Source organism: Prionailurus bengalensis, chromosome B2 (genome assembly GCF_016509475.1).
Source record: "Prionailurus bengalensis isolate Pbe53 chromosome B2, Fcat_Pben_1.1_paternal_pri, whole genome shotgun sequence".
Classification (NCBI taxonomy): domain Eukaryota; kingdom Metazoa; phylum Chordata; class Mammalia; order Carnivora; family Felidae; genus Prionailurus; species Prionailurus bengalensis.
The window spans coordinates 59,365,101-59,384,058 of NC_057349.1; positions in this window are offsets into that span (position 1 = coordinate 59,365,101).

Below are 18,958 nucleotides of genomic sequence, written 5' to 3' on the forward strand. Positions count from 1 at the left end.
TTTTAATATTTAGGCTATGAGTTCTGTTGATCTATGCCAAAGGGGGCTCTAAAATGTTTATGGATTCTTTGAATACAAGATTTCATATACAAAATTTGGAGTTATGTGTGGGTGTCTTTCTTCAGATTCTTAAATAAATTTAAAATATGAGAAGGGTTAATAACTACTATCTATAGGTGGTATGATAATTGATTGGTACTGTTTTTTTTTCTTCAATAGTGTATAATGCTTTGACATTGCTTACCTATGGAATATGTGCCATGATAGCCATTATATCTCTACATGTAGTTCATGCAAATGTTAATGAAAATCCACATGTTATTTGAAAATATATCTTTCAACACAATATAGAATAAGAATTAAAATTAAACAGAACCCAGTTTAATGAATATATATTTTCTATCAGAGAGAATTCTGAATCCATGTGGACATTAAAATTAAAACCTTACTTAAAAAAATTTTTTTAAACATTTATTCATTTTTGAGAGACAGAGACAGAGCATGAGCAGGGGAGGGACAGAGAGAGAGAAGGAGATAGAATCCAAAGCAGGCTTCAGGCTCTGAGCTGTCAGCCCAGAGCCTTGTGCAGGGCTTGAACCCATGGATCATGGGATCATGACCTGAGCCAAAGTCGGATGCTTAACTGACTGAGCCACCCAGGTGCCCCAAAACATTACTTTCATTTTGCAGATTAATCAACAAAAGGCATTCTTTGAAAGCACTGACAATGGTGAAGTTGATATTATAGTGAATTCCCCATATTAATCATTCTGCCATAGGGAATATATTTTTATAACAGAACCTTACTGTTTTAGAAATCTCTCAGTAAGAATCATCATGGTCAAAGAAAATTATGTTCCTCAATAAATGAGATTCAATTTTAGGAAGATAAGTGAGTTAGGCCTTCCATTAATTATTTCTAAATCATCTTTAATAAACAAATGCGTGTGAATAAATGTTTAATTTTGTTTTTACCTAAGTTGTTTCATACAACTGATATTTTCACTTCACATTTACCATGCTATTCCCACATGTAATATATATAAAATATTCCTATAAAAATGCTCTATAGACCTTTGAGAATGTTGTGTACATCTTTTTGATGAAAAATAAAATAATATTCACATATCCTAAGGCGCCACAGAGAAAAGTATGGTGGTTTAATCTCTGTAATGTTTTATTCTATGGAGGGTTTTCCTTCCTTCTCTCCTCTTCTCTCTTCATCCACTATTTTAATTATCAATAGATATAAAGAAGAGTAAATGCTATATGACCCACTCAGCCTGAAATAGATTCTGTAAGAATCTGCTTAATGGTTACTGTACATGTGAATCTTCTCTCAATGACCAGAGAGGTATTTTAAGACTAATTCAGTAAAATTAAATTAAGTTCTTCACAAGTTTTTTTTTTTTTTTAATTTTTTAATGTTTATTATTTATTTTTGACAGAGAGAGAGACAGAGAAAGAACATGAGAAGGGGAGGGGCAGAGACAGAGGGAGACACAGAATCCAAAGCAGACTCCAGGCTCCGAGCTGTCAGTACAGAGCTCAATGTGGGGCTCCAGCCCATGAACCATGATATCATGTCCTGAGCCAAAGTCTGACACTTGACCAACTGAGCCACCCAGGGGCCCCATTCTTCACAAGTTTCTTATGTAAATATCTTAAATTTGCCAAACTAATAAAATTATATATATCTATATATCTATATATATATATATATATACACACACACACACACACATATATATATTTATATATGATTGATTTTAATACATAGAAATAGGTTTTTATTCAAGATAGTACTTATAAGAAAATTAACAACTTTTCTTAATGATTATTTGGTATAATGTTTTTAATATTTGTCCTATTAATAAAGTTTTAGTTATAGTGAAAGTGCATTGGGCTTGAAGGTGGAGGGCCTGGGCTTTAATTCTCCTTCTGCCATTTATATTAGCGTGCTTTGTGGAAATTTGTGTTGAAGGCTTCATATTAACATCTCTGCAATGTAAAGAGGGAGTAGTGCATTAAAAACTACATAGGCTTTGAGGTCAAAAGCATGTCTTTGGAGTCAGGATACAGGACAGTATTAAAGTCTTAATCCTCGAAAATTCAGTTTTTCATCTCTAACAGTGAAAACAACAAAACTCACTTCCCTCGTTAGTGTAATGCACATCATATATAGTGAATGCTCAATAAATCTTAAGCTTGATTTTTTGTTTTTCTATTTTCATTCTTCAAGAATTTTGAAGAATTTACAGAAACTTTATTAATGATTCCTTAGAGAAGCACCATTCCTAAAAAAAACCATATCTTTAAATCTCAAGTGGAAAAGTTTTAACTTTTTTTTTTGTCATTTCTAAAATGAGATTTGAGATAACCACAGCCCTTTCATATGGACTGATTGTAGTATGGAAGATCAATGCATATTTGATTAAGATCTGGTATATTTTTATGTGAAGTTCATAGTAAGTGTTGGTTTAATAGGCTCACTAAAAATAGACAATCGTAAATTGTGATTGCATAAAATTTTCTAAAATGTAAAATGCCTTCAACATTTAATGGCATTAGGGAAACTCACTAAAGACTAAAGTTTCTAAAAATATAATACCATATATTTTATCCCTTGTAAGACATCAAGGCAGTAATAACAAGTTATGAAATATTGTATGATATTTAAGGATCTTTAATAAAACATTGTTTTGTTTCAGTATTTTCCTTTTTTATTCTTAGTGAATCTGTTATTATATAATTTCCCTCTAGATGATTTCAATAGCCTAATATTTAATTCAGTAGAATATGTAAAAATCTGTCAGTTTCGCTGAATATATGTATGGACTCTGTAAGCAATCATCACCATATATTTAGATAAATTTGTTTTGACTAAAATTCATTCCTAAATTTTATCTTTAATATTTTGTTTGCTGATATAGTTTGGGTACTTTCTTTTGATAGCTAGCATAATCTTTTTCGTTCTTAGAAAAACATTGACTAGCACAGTATTTGAAATAATACAAGTGTTCAATAAGTGCTTATTGAAGAATAAGCAAATGAAAAAAGATTAGATGGGTGGATAAATCTTCTTTAGAGCTGACAAAAAAAAATAGTTCCATTATCTGTCAACATAAAGTTTAAACCACTGGATAAAATCGAACACTCTTTTTGTTTTGTTTTGTTCTTACCCAGAGTGAAATATCTGCATGTTCAGACTCTCTCCCTCTACCTGTCCATACTACTAAGAAAGATAAATGGAAACAGTACTTTATTTTTTTGCCTCTGTCCTATTTCTGACCACGAAAACTGTCACTGTGATCTATTAACATTGTGGATTTCTTTCCTCAGTCCAAGTGACAAGATGGCTATTTTTGAAATAAGTTCTATCTTTTTGTTACAGGCACGATGAATGATTAAAGGTTTCAGCACTGGAAATTACTAAACCTTTGCCTAAGAATATAGGTGATCTTAAAGTTGACTTATTACGATATGAAAGAAAAGTAGAAATTTCACCTCATCTGTCTACTCAAAATGTACAGGGTATGATATGATGGGTCATAATGAAAGGCAGGGGTTATTCTTTTTCTACTTTCAGTGGGAATTTCTTTTATGGAACAGAGAAGTGCATTATCCCAAGTATAACTCTTAAGAAAGAAGAGGATGGATCTACTGCAGGAGTATAATTCCTTCAGTCTTGTCATATATGAAACTTCCAGATATGTCTGTTTTTGTTTTGCTTTATGTTTTACAGCTGAGGTTAAATAAAAAAAATCACTGTCTTATTAACACATTAATTCTGCTCTTAATAAAGCAAATTGTGCTTTGTTTTGGTCATCCTGGAAGAACATATAGAGATCATATTATTCCCCCAAAAATAGGTGCTAAATAATTTTTAAAAGAATAGAATCTTATCAAAGAATATGGTGAACAAAATAATTTTAGATTCAACTTATAAATGGGGAAACTCAGTATTTTAAAACAGCCAATTTAACATTTCCTTGTTATTGAAAATATCATTACTCTTATTCAAACGCAAGAACAATGTTAACTTGTGATACTGGTACTAACTGTGCAATGGGCATATAACCAGACTTTATTATGGTAGGCAACTTCAAAATTCTAAATTTTTCTGTATAGAGTTATGTAGACTTATATCTTTGTAAAAATGCCATCCTGAAATCATGAGCTAAACTTGAATATGAGAAATTTGAACAACAATTTTGCTTTTTTTTAAATGTAAGGTTTATAAATCTTTAGTTGCTAAAATGTGACAACCTATAAAGTAATATAAAAATGTGCAAAGTCATTAAAATATTTTTTTTAGGAAAAGAATTATTTTCCTAATAAAATATTATCCAGATTCTCAATATGTAAAATAGATAAAGTTGGGCTACTCTGGTTGAAGTAGGAATTGAGAGTGTTGTCTGGGAACTGGGGTTAGCTTCCTTCATCTGCTTGTCCCTAGTGGCCCTCTCCCATCTTTAAATCAAGAGACTTCTGAAAAACAATTTTAAAAGTCATTAGAAAAACCCATCTAAAGTACTCAGCATAAATTGTGCTCTTAAATAGCATCTCTAAACTTGTCTACCAGGTATGTGATAACTTCATGAGTCACTCAGGAGACGGATTCATTTTATTCAAGTAGTCAGCAGAGCCTCTGCTATACAATTTATAATTTAATTTTCAGAGGGAAAAATTAAATATAGATGTATTTCTAGTCTCCTTGAATTTGGACAGGCCTGTGTTTTGCTTGACCAGTAGAATGTAGGAGAAGTGATATCATGAGATTCGGAAAGGTGAGCCTTAAGCCATCTTGCAGCTGCTATGTTAACACTCTTAGGTGATTCACCGGTGGTGGCCACATCGATATGAAAAAAGGGATGACTCAAAGGAGGGCCCAGCTGCTCTAGCTGAGCCAGGTCTCCAGCCTACCCACCAGCTAAATTCAGCGGCATGAGAGAGCCTAGGGAAGGTAAACCACTTTCCTGTTTGCACATGACTGAAAGATTTCCTGAGACATGAGGTGGACAGATGAACAGGGACTTTTAGGTATTGGACCTGTGTGACTAACATGACTTGTCAATGTGACTAAGACAATCAGTGTGTCTGTGTTTGTGGGTCCAGATACAACAGTCGGTATATCCAGAGTATTATTCTTTCTAGATGGATCCAGGCCTCAAATGACCTATAAAACCAAACAGGCATATATCTGAATTGCTCTGTTTAACCAGACTCTCAGTATATCAATAGACTGTATTTCGCTGCAAGAAACAAAAATTTTGCTTCATATGGCTTAAATAATGACAATTACTTCACATAAATATGTACCCACAGTTAGGACAAATATCAGGATCAGTGGATCCAGCCACTGAAAAAATATTCTAAAAGTCTTTGTTCTTTGTCTCTCCAAACTACCATCTTGTGTGTTACCTTCTTTCTATGGCTGATTGCCTCTTGATCATAGAATGACTGCCAAAAACAATTGGGGCTAAAACCTCCTCATTTACAGAAAGTGCTAATGAATTACCTATTGGAAAACAAACAATAACCCCCCCCCAAAAAACTATTATGAACCTTTCCAAAATGCTCCAGAAAACCTTTTGTCTCATTCAGCCTATTGGATGTGAATCCATTCCTATTCTTGTCACCACCAACATGGATGGAATTGCTCTGACTTATACCTTATCAGAATTAACCCCTGGAGTTTAGATGGAGTCCTTTTCCCTTGAATTACATGGCTTGTCTGAACAGAATGTGTAGACATATTCCTGAGGAAGATGAGGATGAAGAATAGTAGGCAGTAAAATAATATTCATGTTCATCTATTTTGTTCTGGTTTTCAAAAGGTCTGCAGTGATCTGTATTTGAAGCATGTCAATCTGTATAAAATGAATAGTCTATAGAGTTCATCATTATGTCTAGATTGCTTAGTCTCTCTGGGCCAGGATTTCTCTCATTATATATTTATTTACTGAGGTATAATTGACATATAACATTATATTAACAAACATAATGGCTTGGTATTTGTATATATATTGCATAATAATTACCATTGTAAGTCTACTTAGCATCTATCACCATACATAGTTACACATTTTTTTCTTGTTATGAAAACTTTTAAGACCTACTCTTTTAGCAATATATAAGTATGAAATATAGTATTATTAGCTATAGTCACCATGCTATACATTACACTCCTATAACTTATTATATACTGCTCTCATATATTCTTAAACACGGATGAATTCCTTATGTGTTGATACTGAGGGAGATTTAAAGGGAAGAGAAATATCTTAGAATTATTTTAGAACACAAGCTCCATAACCTAGCATTGTCCTTCTGTTTGGGCAACTCAGTCCTTTTATTGGTCAAATCTCCCAACCCCACCCAATCCAGTTCTGTATCCAGGCTTTCATGGAGTGTTGAGTTGTTCCAGCCATGGATCCTGGATTAAACCTGTTCTGCCTCTCCCAGCACTAGCACGTCTCATCCTATGCTTCAGGCAATCTGAGTGGCAGGGATTCTCCCACAAGTGACCTTCTCCTTCCTGTAACTCTCCACATTGACTTTGTTGCCAAAGGACCCCAGGTGTGATGGTGTGCACAGCCATTCTCTCCATCTGCTCAGGGTTGGGATAGTGAAGGACATTATTAGGAATTATTCTAGGCCTTGGAATCAGAATGACTTGAAATGAGTCTTTGTGCATCTATATACCTGCTTTCTGGCTCTAGGAAAAATGACCCCTCTAAGCCTCAGTTTCCTCATTTGTAAAAATCAAGATCATAGTAGTACCTAATCATCATTTTTCTTTGAGGTTACAATGAGTTCATGCATCAAAAGCCACATTTAGAACAGTGCTTAGCACAGATTTATGTCTGGACACATGCTAGTTATTATTGCACACTTGCTCTGGCACTCTCTCTCATCACACACATGCACACACACACACACACACACACACACACACACACACTGTCACACACTCACAGATGCACAGAGTTACTCATGTATAGAATATTCAGATATATCTTTCCAAGGTTGAGATTGATATTGTTTCCATGGCATCACTGGTTGCTATATGTTTATTGATTGGATTGATTGAGTGAAAACCCAACTCAGCTGAATCTGGGGAAACATAATAAAAACCATGATCAGCTGAGTCTCAGAGAAACGTGGCTAAGCACTTTATATAAAGAGATAACACCACAATTTGCTAAGTCAACTAGATTTGAAACCAGAGAGTAATTGTTTACCACTCCCTTTTCTCCACAACCAATTAATTCCTAAATCCCACAGATTTTCATTTTGTAAACTCTTTCCCATCTGTTCCTTCTCTCTGATTTCCTATTCTATCAACCTAGTGCTGATCCACATTAACTCTTTCCCAGCCTAGCTTATTGACTTGTCTGCAGAATTTTTGTAATTCCAAGTTATTATACAGATTATCAATAATGTCATTGCTTCTTATTATTTGGCATAGCCCTTATGCATTTGGGATAATATATTTTTAGACAACTAAGGTCAATTTGACTTGCTTAATTATAGTAGTTACTCTTGATGTTTCCTCTTTGGGAAACTGGATATGTATGTCTCCACATGGCTTCTAATTTTATTTTCTGAAGGATTATTAACATAGAGGAAAACAAACGCTGCTTTCATGCATAGCTATGAGTCATGATACTCTCACAACTTTAGCCCCTTCCAATACAGTAAAAACTCAAACAGCATAACAGAGGTAAGAACGGATATTATCTGTAAACGGAAGTAACCTGTCACTGTTAAGTCATACTAACGCACAGTGGCTTTTTCGTGAAGAAGCAACAACCAGCCTTTACCTTCTGAACTCTTTGTAACTTCATCTGAACTCACATCTTCAACTATGAGTCATCATTTCCTCATTTGAAACATAAAGAGATCAGACACGTACTCAGAAGTATACAGAAATTACATATACAAACTAGGAGAAGGTTAAAACATCAAAGACCAAAGAAGTGCTGGTGCTCTTGATTGAAGACATAAGGAAATGCATGTTAATGAACTCTATTGTTGATTATTTCTGGAATCACTTTGATACCAGAATTTTGAATTTATGTGATGAGTTTAGAGTTGTTCCCACGATATAAACCTTTCCAGTTCAAATAGGTTTATTGAAGTCACTTCCTTTTGAATAATTTTAATAACTATTAGTTATAACATTGCATATAAACAATGAAACCTTTCATTTATACCCTTCAACATTGGTGTGTGTGTGTGTGTGTGTGTGTGTGTGTGTATTTTTTCCTCTTTGAATCAAATAAGCCTGGTAGATTTTCCTCAAGCATATCCCATGCTTTTCAATATTACAGCTTTAGTTTATTATTCTGTTTCTTCAGAAATTTCTCACTTCTGTAGCACTCAGGACTTCCTTTTATGGTCCAAGGCCAAAATCAAATCTTACTTCTTCCCACTACCTTCATTTCATGCCTCCAGGCTGTGTTCTTTATATATATAACACAACTTTGGGGGAAACATTTTTTTCTAGATATAAAAGTTTACAGTTTCATTTTATTTAAAAAAAATTTTAACATTTATTCATTTTTGAGAGACAGAGAGAGACAGAACATGAGCTGGGGAGGGACAGAGACAGAAGGAGACACAGAATCCGAAGCAGGCTCCAGGCTCTGAGCTGTCATCACAGAGTCCGGTGTGGGGCTCAAACTCACCAATCACGCAATCATGACATGAACCAAAGTCGGATGCTTAATCCACTGAACCACCCACATGCCCTACAGTCTTATTTTAATATGAATGTATTAATAACAACAAATCATAATCTCATTGATTAAAGATGACCACTGTTCATAATGTATATACTTATTTTTCTGTGAAAATGTTATTTATCTATTTATTTATAACACACACACACACAGCACACATACTCTTTCTCATATATACAAGTTTTAATAACATAAATCTGAGGAGACCAGTTCCTGGACACCTGCTCAAGTTCAAAGCCTCTGTGACTTTTCAGACCCAACTATAGGCAATTATGGTTGTTTTATCTGGCAGAAAACAACTGCATTTCCCACACTTGACTTGGTAAACAGCAACTGCATTACAGTCTGTGAATAAGGGAGTTGCAGTCCAGGACTCAGGGCTACCAGTAGGCTATGTATTCTTAGCTCAGAGACCTCCATTTAGAGTCCACTTTATCAAAGTCCTTCACTTGAGACGTTCTTAAGGTGCCTCTGCCTAAACTTCTTATTTGGTAGAGTGGGGAGAACTTTGAAGACATCTTGTTCCACTCTTACCACTCAATACTTTTCCATTCCAGCCCATCACCCTCTCCATCTTGACATCCCCCAAATAGTATAAGACTTTTGTTAGAGGCCCCTCAGCAGTAAGACACCACCGCATCTGTGCTGATATACCATACTTTCTACATCTTATTTATACCATCACAGTAAGTGATTAAGTCTTCTTACTTTCATTTTGATTTGCTGTCGTCATCAGCTACTCTGATACCTGGCAGCTCAATTCCCTCCATCTCAGCTGAACTTCTGAAAAAATTATGTTCCCTTCCCTTCCTCTCTCTTCCTTTCCCTTCCCTTCCCTGTACTGCCCTTTCTTTCTTTCTCTCTTCAACCCCTTTCCTCTTTTTCTTCACTGCTGCAATCCTTGATACCAGGGTAAACTGTCTAGCAAACAACCTTTACACAATCAATATTTGTTCAATGAATAAACTGAATGAATAACTAAAATGGAAATAACTAAATGAATGACTAAAATGAGAATGACTAAAATGATTGATTAAAATGACTCAATGAGAAAAACCTATAAAACCAGTATAGGTTTTTGTATACTGCATTTGTATTTTTTCTATTTCTAAGTACTTTCAAAATCCTTAAATGCACTTTAAACACATTTTTATCTATTGCTACTTTGTTTAATCATATGACTACATCTCAGTTTAGTTAACCATTGTGCTACTGCTAAACTTACTTTATTTTCAAAATATCACTGAATATTGGAAAAACTTTGATAGACATCTTTGAGCAAAGTATTGAGGTATCATTTGGTTTTATGTAGGGATTAAGACCATTGGCTTTAGCCTAATATTACCTGGATTAAAGCCCTAGCTGTGAAATTTATTAGTCGAGTGATATTAGACAAATTACTAAAGCTTCTCTATGTCTTATTTCTTTATCAACTTTAATAAAGATGATACTAACTAGTTTACACTTTTTTGTAAGTATTAAATGAAATTTTATATAAAATTAACAAAATTCTTATTATTAACATTTAATAATAAATTTTTAAAAATGTCATTTCTTGTACCTTATTTGCATAATTAAAAGAAACAAATATATTTGTTCAAAGCAAACAGACATTTTAAGGAAGGACATCGATGGATATTTTAAACAATGCTTCAGGGGCATCTGGGTGGCTCAGTCACTTGAGTGCCTGACTCTTGGTTTTGGCTCAGGTCATCATCCCAGGGTAGAGGGATTGATCTCTATGCTGAACATGGAGACTGCTTAAGGTTCTCTCTCTCTCTCTCTCTCTCTCTCTCTCTCTCTCTCTGTCTCTCTCTCTCCCTCTCTATTTATTTATTCAGAGTGCAAGTGGGGTGAGAGGCAGAGAGAGAGCAGAGTGAGAGAGAGAATCCAAAGCAGTCTCTGTGCTGTTACCACAGAACCTGATGTAGGACTCAGTCTCATGAACCATGAGATCATGAATTGAACCAAAATCAGGAGTCAGACACTTAACCAACTGAGCCACCCAAACACCCCAGAATAGTTTAAATTTGTTCTTGTGTCAATATATTATCTGAGGCCAATAATAGAGGCTTCCAAGCTTCAGCTTTATTTAGTTTTCCTGGCACCTGGCACTTTCTTGCTTTTTTTGCTCCTGAGCAAGTCTGCATGATTATTCCGAGTTAGTACGTTATTCTACAAAGTACTTGTATTACTTCCAAGCCATAGCATTTAATTTCCTGTGATTTTTTTCTTCCCCTCTTTACTTCTTCTCTGGGAAGGAAAAAGCACTGTTCTGCATTGGACATACCCAAGAAGTAAACTTTTAAATTACAGTTTCAGAGTTGTTCATTAACTCAACATAACCTGGCCACCATGCCTAATCACCATGCTGTATCACTGTCAATATTAATTAGAGGGAGATATGAAAATAGAAATATAGATGATAGATGATCTTGGCCAATTTATAATAAAAGTATAATTTAAAATGACATTCCATTAATATTGGAAAAAAGTGAAAGATTTTAATATTTTCTACTTATATTTATTATAATTCAATAATATACATTATAATATAAAATAAATATAAGAAATATTTCTTTTCAATTACAAATTCCCATTCATGATTTTACCCTTTTTTAGTTATTTTTACATGCATGAATTCTAAAATTTTTCTGCATACTAAATCAGTTGCATGTCATTTATATTAAAAACTTTTTCCCAACTTGTCATCTGACTCAATTTTATTTATTGCAAGCATTTAATGTAAAAGTGGCTTTATTATTTATGTAGTTAAAAGATTATTGTTTTTGTTTTATTTTTCATTAGTCATTGTATCAATCTGCTTAGGCTGCCATAACAAAATACTGTAAACTGGTTGGCTTCACCAACAGAAATTTCTTTTCTCATAGTTCTGGAGGCTCAAAAAGTCAAGATCAAGATGTTTTCAGTGTTGGTTTCTTGTGAAAACTTTTTCCTCAGCTTACAGACAGTGTTTTCTTTCTGTGTCTTCAAATAGCCTTTTCTCTGTGTGTGCATGGAGAGAGAGAACTGTGATATCTCTTCTTATAAGGATGCCCATCCCATTGAATTAGGGACCCATCCTGAGGATCTCATTTACCCTTAATTGCCTCCCCCAAATCCTTATCTTCAAATACAGTTACACTGGGGTTAAGGCTTCAACTTAATGAATTTTGGGTACACATAATGCAGCCCATAACATTTTGCTCTATGTCTCCCCAAGACCATGTCCTACATTGACCCCATACCTACAACCTCAAAAGTCTTAACCCATTCCAGCATTAGTTCCAAAGTCTCATGTAAATATCCTCGAAATCAGGGGCACGTAGGTGGCTCAGTTGGTTAAGCGTCAGACTTCAGCTCAGGTCATGATCTCACAGTTAATGAGTTCGAGACCTGCATCGGGCTCTCTACTGTCAGTGCAGAGCCCACTTCAGATCCTCTGTCTGCCTCTCTGTCTGCCCCTCCCCCACTCTCACGGAGCTTGTTTTGGATTCTGTGTCTCCCTGTCTCTCTGCCTCTGCCCTGCACACACTCTTGTCTCTCTCTGTCTCTCAAAAATAAATAAACATTAAAAAAATTAAATATCATCAAAATCAGGTATGGGTGAAACTAAAGGTATGATTCATCTTGAGGCAAAATTGTCTACAGCTATGAACCTGTGAAACCAGACAAGTTATGTGATTCCAAAATACAATGGTGGGAGAGGCATATGATCAGCATTTCCATTCCAAAAAGGAGGAATCAGAAAGAAGAAAAGTGATGGGCCCCAGGGAAATCTAAAAGAGAGTAAGGCAAATGCCATTTGATCTTCAGGCTTGAGAATCATCTTCCTTGATTCTGTGCTGTACTCACTAGGTGCACTGAAGTGGAAGCATCACCCCAAGATTCTAGATGGTAGCCCTGCCCTGTTGCTTTGGGCAAAGCCCTCTTATCACTGGGCTTTTTGTAGTGTTCCCTCTTTCCCCTGATCCCACGGCACAGGGCAAAGGAAGTCAGCCCTCTGAAACCAAGTGGGTGGCCCTATACTCAGAAACCAAACAGCAGAGCCTTTCTTTCCCAGTTAGTAGGCTCAGGGTTCACAAGAGTGGCAGCCCTAATGATCTGAATCACCTTCAGGTTTGTTCCTCCCTTTTCTCGAAGGAAAATGGATGCCAACAGCTGGATATCTCTGTTGGCCTATTCTGTAGAATTTCAGCAGATCTTGAAAGCCTTCCTTTATTTCATGTTTTCTCTATGCCCTTTGGTCCAAACTGGCAGTCAGTATCTCTACTGGTATAATCCCATTTCTTTTCCTGCATCTGTTGAAATGGCTGATTAACATTATGGATAACCTTTTATGGAGTGATTGTTTAACCACATGCATTGTCATTTTTTTTTTTTCAATATGGATAGAATGAGAGTTTTCCAGATCTTGTGGTTTGGGTTTCTTTTGGATAGAAATCTCCTTAACTAAATATCCAAGTTCGTTACATTCTACTTTCCCCAAAACACTAGAACAAAATTCTACCAAATTATTTGCCACTGTATAACAAGGATCCTGTTTTCTCCAGTTTCCAACACCATATTCTTCATTTTGAGATCTTACCAAAATGTTTAATGTTCATATTTTTACCAACATTCTGTTCTTGATTATATAAATATTCTCTAAAATGATAGAAGCTTTCCCTACAGCTTTCCTCTTCCTGAGTCTTCACCAGAACTGCTTTTAACATTCATATTTCTACCAGCAGTCCCCTCAAGGCAACTTAAGCCTTTTCTAGCATGTTCTCAGAATTCTTCTAGCTTCTGCCATTGTTTACCCAATTCTAAAGTGACTTCCACATTTTTAAATAGTTGCTACAGCAGTACCCAACTCTTGGTACCAAAATCTATATTAGTTTGCTTAGGTTGTTATAACAAAATCCCATAGGCTGGGTAGCTTAAACAACAGGAATTTATTTTTTCAAAGTTCTGGAGGCTACAAGTTCAAGATCAAGGTGCCATTCGGGTTAATTTCTCTCTGAAGAGAGACCTTTCTCCTCAACTTGCAGACAGTGTGATTTCTTTCTGTGTCCTCATGTAGACTTTTTTGCAAACTCTGGTGTCTCCTTTCTATTTTATTTTATTTTATTTTATTTTATTTTATTTTATTTTATTTTATTTTATTTTATTTATTTTTGAGAGAAAGAGAAAATGTGGAGGAGGGGCAAAGTGAGAGAGAAAGGAGAGCAGTAGAGGATCCAATGTGGGCTCTGTGTGCACAGCAGAGAGCCCAATGCAGGGCACAAACTCACTGAGCTGGGCTGTGGGATATGACCTAAGCCAAAGTGTGATGTTTAACTGACTAAGGGATCCAGTGCCCCTCCTTTCTCTTTATAAGGATAACAGTTTCATCGAATGAGGACCCCACCCTTATGGCTTCATTTAATCTTAATTATTTCCTTAGAGACTCTGTCTTTAAATACAATCACAATGGGAGTTAGAGCTTAAACAGACAAATTTTCGTAGGGACAGGATTCATTCCAAAACAATTATGTTTAAAAAGTCTTTCCTGACGTAAAGATCATAAATACATTGACTCATAATTTTTCATGGTTTTCCGTGATTTTAATAATTAATTTCATTTTGTGTTAGTTTGGGCATGGCGATGTTGTGGCATCAAATAATGTTTGAAATATGATTTCCTTACTAAACAAGGCCTTACATCTCATTTTCTGTACATTTAGCTTTGGGTTCCAAATCTTTGCAAAGTCTTATTCATGCACAAAGAGCTGGAGAAGTGTGTACTAGCTCTGAAATCCTTTAGCTTTCAAGGTTGTACCACCTATAAAAGGAGTTGAAAATATAGGTGCTGGGCAGTGAGTGAGTTTGCCACACATTTTTTTCAGATTATAAAGGAATATTATATGATAATATTTACAAATCACAAAAGGTAAAATTGAGAAAGGTTTAAAAATCACTCTAATACCACGAGCTTTTTTTTTTTTTTACCAGTTCATAATATATAACATGGTTTAAGCCAATTGTTCCCAATCTGTTGATTTGGACTAATACCAACATTTCCTTGGTTTACACTTACAATATATACACTTTATATTGTATTACATCTTATATAATATTAGAACTAAGATATAGTGTTAATTATATAACATAGACAAAAGTTCAAATTTAGAAAGCTTAAGATATAATTGAAAAGAAGTTCTAGTAGGTCTGTCTTTACTTTCATCCAAGATTCACACCGCTGCATACAACTGCTCTAAAGGACATTCTTTTTATGAAAACCCAATGTGAGAAGACAGAGAGTTACTGACAGTTAACCCCCTTTCATTTCTGGCTGAGTGGTCTGGAGAGTCTCTATTTCTCAATGTTTGTTTGCAAGGAAAGAGTTATTACTGATCAAGACAGCGCAATGACTCTGCCTCACATGCCAAATTAAGGAAAAATGAGGTACTTTTCTGGTATTTTTGTAACTCCACCCCCTCCCCCCGAGATGGAAGCAATTAATGGAACTGAGTCAAATTGTCATTATACATTTTTTTTTTAAGTGCGTGTGTGCAATTCCAGCTCAGAGAGCCCTGCATGGACTAGGTAAGCTAAAAATTTCCTGGTAAATCTATAGGGCTTCTTGAGATTATTGCTAAGCCTATTTTATTTCTGCAAATTAAAACACTGGTAGCTGCTTCTCCACCTTTCTCTTTTTTATTGATTTCAATGATTGAAATGAGCCATTGGTTCCAAAAGACTCACCTCGAAGCTCTAGTAAACTGCACATTTGTTCACATATCAGCTTGCAGCTGCTTCTGGAGAATAGTCAGCTGTCACTTCTTTTTCACCTTCCAAATATCTTGAGAGAACTCTCATCATCAGATTTTAACCAGAACCATATGGCCAAGAAAATTGTGGAAAAAGGAGATTACTTATAATAATAAGTGATGCTTAGTTAAATCAGACAATACAACTTAATAAAACCTGTCAGAGACATTGGGAAAATTGCATTGTTACATAGTTTGTTTACCAACTGTGCTTAACCGAGTATTTCCTGACTGTCTTTGTGATGGTTGTCTCTGTGGATGGAAAGTGTGTGAGCCAAGGAAGCCCATCAAGCAAGCTGTTCATCTCAACAGTCAACTTCCCCTTCTGTATGTCTGTGTGATTTATTCCACTTAGCTGTCTCTATCACTCTGCTTTGATTTGTAGTGAAAGCAGGAGTCAACATTCATAAGATATGGTTTTAAAAACATGTGAATTTGTTTTTTGACAAATATAAAATAGTTATCTCATTGCTAAATAAAGATAAATAGGTAAATTCTTTACATTTTTTCAGTATGAAATTTTATGATTCAATTACTCAAAAAGAATGAATTTAGGGTAGATTACATGATTACATCTTGAAATACAAAAACTAAGTTTAATACTCATCTCCATAGGAGGGCTACTGATTTTCTCAGTTCTAATTCATTACTGCCTATAATTTCAACTTGATTTTCCATTATCCAAAAAATACTGCTGTGAATCCTTATTACCAAAAGCAATTGAATATCACAAAATGGCCAAAATGTAAATAGGTAAAGAGAAGAAAATAAACTACTTAAATATTTCAATACACAAACATGCTATAAGAAAAATATTCAAATTATTCTTCTCCCCAGGAGTCTAATAAAATATACTATTTAAAACATAAAGTAATTGGGAAAAGAATAGACCCCCATTCATGGTCAGCACTGTCATGATATAAAATGTAAAGAGCCTTCAAGAATATATTAAGGGAATGTAAATGCAACACACGCTTTCTAGTGTCACATAATTGGTCTGTGCAACAAGTTGTATATATATATATATATATATATATATATATATATATATATACCCTATATATATTAATATTAATATATATTTATTATATATATAAACTTTATGGCTTTTCTTTTGTAAGAATCTTTTTGTATGCATTCCCTATTAAGTTTGTCAGAGGAAAAACAACTGGCAAAACGTTTTCAAATTATCTATAAAGTTTATGCAGACATCTCTAAAAAGCATTGTTTATATACCAGCCCTACTATATAAATAAGTTCTACTGCTTGAATTTTCTGGATTGGCTCCATCTAGATATAACTATAAAATTCCAATGAGATCTTACTTTGTTGTATTAAAGTATTTAGAATCCACATCAGTGACTTAGATTTTAATTCAGACAAGCTTTATTTCTTTCTTAAAATTAAACATACAATATTACTGAAAACATCTTAAAATGCACTTTATAAAAAATAAAATTGTTTTTGTTTGTTTTTTGTTTTTGCTTTTTTTTACTGTTGTGCTAGTGCAGAAGTAATTCACTTGTGAAAAACTAGAAGCATGTGCACCCCTATAATACCATCAAAACATTTTAAAAGGTCACATAAAGTAGTTAAATTAAGTGATGACCACGAAAGTTAATGCTGCCTGGCAATCACACTGTATTTCCCTTGCCCTCCATTCTCTAACTCTTCTAAAGCATGACTTCAAGTGCCTTCTCTTTCTCCTCAAATTTCTGGTATTTCCACTCCAATATTCACTCCAAGTGCAATCTTACTACCCACTGAGAAACTGAAGCAACCAGGAAAGAACTTCCACAAATTACCATCACCATATCTAATACCCAAAACCCCCCCTGATCATAGTTTTACCTTCTCTCCTGTTTGTATCTTTAAACTGCACTAAATCTCAGCCTTGTTAACCCTCTCAGAGCTATCACTCCAGTAATTTTATCATCTCCTACCCACATTATCACATGTTCCTTCTTTTTAAGATCATTCTTACGAACATATAAAAGTGTTGTATTATTCTCATCTGATTACACTCATTAACCCTAGTCTACTTTTTGCTGCGCATCCATTTCTCTTCTCTTCAGCTTCCAGTAACACTCCTCAACTGGTTGGGTGGAATATACTTTTGTCTCCTACTAGTCAATGTCATTCTCTCTTCAGTGCACTCCAAGTAGGCTTTTGCCACGACAGCTCTGTAGAGGGTTCCAGAGATATGCCCTCCAAAGTCCAGTGGTCAAATCTGAACTGTTTATATTACTTTTATCTTTCTTGATGGATTAACTTTACCCAGAAAAGGCATTTTTTTTTGTACCTGAAAACACTTCTGTTCACTTAGGTTCGAGGATGGCATATTCTCTTATTTCTTCTCCTGCTTTACTTTCTACTCTTAAATCAATCAATCAGTCAATCGACATATGTAACAATAATTAATTATTTGCTTTGTAAAACACTGCTGATGCCACAATTGCTAACAGCCATTGAGAAAACAGTGACTAACTCATAGTTTGATTAATAAGCTTTATAAAATGACAAAACCCTGAATCAGTTATTTCATTATAGTCTAAAACAACAGTTTCTCATCCCCAGCTATTTAGATCAGATAAATAAAGCAGTTTCCTCCCATATCTGAAAATCTTTAGTAGAAACATTCTGATATATATAAACTAGTTTGCTTATACATTCAATAAAATCAATAATTTATAATGTATACATGGAGAATCTTCAAAAATTGTTTATATGATCTGATTTTATCTATTAGTAACTTTCTAAGCTCTATGAAGTTATTTCCCCAAAATTTAATGTGCACAATATGTATTCTAAACTCTGTTATTAACATCTTGGAACAGAAATGAACTTCTGTGGGGAAGAAAATAAGGAGTTGGAATTCCTTTTGTTATGAATTGGTATGGTGCAAACTTTTCTCACGTTCTTTTTTTATATAAGTATCGCAATTCAATTAGTTGGTTAATGTTGTTCTCAAGAGGCAAATACCATCACCTTTTACATACAGAAGAATAACTTAGAAATATTTTTATTTTAGAAAAAACCCACAGTCATTGAGTTGGGAAGAACAGAGGATACCTAATCGCTCTGCAGCATCTGATTCTCAAATTTAGTCTATTTTTTTTTTAAGGTCACTGATACTTTACACATAATATGTTAATATCTGGACCCATTTGTTACATATTGGCATTCTCCTATTTCTTTATATTTAATGCTGTTGATATTTTAATTTACATTGTCCAATCTAATTGTTTTCTTTTAAGTTTATTTATTTATTTTGAGAGAAAGAGAGAGAGAGAGAGCACACAAGTGGGAGAGGAGCAGAGAGAAAGGGAGAGAGAGAATCCCAAGCAGGTCCCATGCTCTCAGCTCCAAGCCCTTTGCAGGGCTTGAAACTTCAAACTGTGAGATTATGACCTG